Source organism: Lolium rigidum, chromosome 6, assembly GCF_022539505.1.
Source record: "Lolium rigidum isolate FL_2022 chromosome 6, APGP_CSIRO_Lrig_0.1, whole genome shotgun sequence".
Classification (NCBI taxonomy): Eukaryota; Viridiplantae; Streptophyta; class Magnoliopsida; order Poales; family Poaceae; genus Lolium; species Lolium rigidum.
In genome coordinates, this window is record NC_061513.1 from 330,060,839 (window position 1) to 330,062,608 (window position 1,770).

At 48.3% G+C, this 1,770-nt stretch overlaps 1 long non-coding RNA gene across 1 annotated transcript; it reads right to left on the bottom strand.

The window, feature by feature from the left end:
* Positions 1–214: 214 nt before the first annotated feature.
* On the bottom strand, positions 215–1,551 carry LOC124660548. The gene is made up of 3 exons (XR_006989907.1): positions 1,499–1,551; positions 1,263–1,395; positions 215–264 (listed from the first exon to the last, which is right to left on the bottom strand). It is a non-coding gene; the product is annotated as an uncharacterized LOC124660548 (long non-coding RNA).
* Positions 1,552–1,770: the final 219 nt, after the last annotated feature.

Sequence of the window (1,770 nt, forward strand, 5' to 3'; positions counted from 1 at the left end):
GGCAAACCCGAAACCAAACAATAGCTGTAGGAGGTGGTGGTGGCAATATGGGCTGCTTGAGGTAACAGGTGGAAGGGACACGTGACGAGAACGCAACTCAAGGATAGCATGAAGGAAAATTCAAAATAAAATAGGTGAGCGACTTCTACAGGGGCAGGAGTATAAGGGAAAATGCTTGCCTGTTAAAGCTTGCCGAGGGACATCCGGAGATCTTGTCGTATCTCACCACACCACTTCGCGATCCTATCCGAGAAGAAGCAAATGCTGGAACACACAACGGATGCAAATCTTACAACTACGGAGAAAGAACCGGCATGATCAGGATGATATGCATGACATGGCAAAGATGGTGCGGCGATGCAACTTATCCAATTAAGCGGAGTTGGAACCCCGGACAAACAATTAGGGTTGAAGTTGCATTTTCTACCGGAAAAGTTAATGGTTGATTAGCATGGTACAACATGGCAGGGTGCGCTACTTCAAAGTTAAACGGAGCGGGGAAACCTAGTCGGTGTCCGAAATACTCCGCATATATGTGAGGTGAATTGCACAAACTATCACATCGCGACACGATGCGAGATGCAAACAGGTATATAGATGGCATATTCATGTTCCTTGCATTTTTCTGATCGAAAACCATATAAAATACTTTTTAGTCCGAGTTACGGTTTGAGAGTTATGATTTAGGCAAATATTTAATTATACAATCCGTTTTTATACTCGGTCAAATTATTTATTCAAGAATAATTTGTAACAGGTTCAGATTTGAAATAATTCCAATCCCTGTCATTTAGTACTACTACACAGTTTAGAAGTTCAATTTTAAACTGCATTTGAAAACCAGAGAACAAATTAGAGAGGTTGTTTTGTACAGGCCAAAGGAATTTGATCCTGGACCTGTTGAGTATCAAACAAGGGCACCACCGGTTGGCTGGGTTTTCAATTGAAACGAGGACAGGCATTGAGTAGAACTGTGAGTGCTGAGTGCAACAGGTATCTGAAGGTGTCAACCAAAATTGAACTTTCTGCAGCGTTCCTAGGATTTGGACTTTGGACTGCTGGGAAGTAGAATAAAAGGACATTTGTGCTTCCTGGGAAACCAGAACAGCGGCACCATCAAGGTGGAGCTGCAGCACGTTTTGAAAGTACATGGTAACAGCGAGGAAGTGCTAACAAAAGACTAACTGAACATTCGACAGCAGCTAACTGAACCCGTAACAGAACTGCACAGAAAAAGGGCGTCTTGCGACCTCGAGTCTCACCTTCGGTGCAGATGTAACCACCCAGCCGCTAGATCAAACGATGACTGAGGAGAGGGGCTCGGCCCTTTGAATGAAGGCAGGCAAAGATCGTCAAAGATTGACGCTGCCGAGGCTCTGACGACACAACGACGAGCTGCAGCGACGAACAGTGGAAACATACGCGGACGACGGCGTCAGCGCGAGAAGGCGAAAAAGAGGAATCGGGAGAATGATAGGGAACTCAGGCGGAGGCTCACCACGTCGACGGAGAGGTTGGGGAGGACGGACACGACGGCGGGGCGAGGCGGAGGTCGTCGGCGTCCACGGCGGCGCTCCATGTACGTCTTGGCGGCGGCGGCGGCGTACCCAAGCAGCTCCGGCTCCGGTTCAGCGAGGAGTTGGAGGGCACCACGTCGGCTCCACCCCCGCGCTCGATGCAGCGAACGGCGGCGAACAACGACGGCAATTTCCGGCAGGTTTTCTTGGTGTTACTAATGAAACTGAAATTGCTTCCAGGGATAATTCTTGG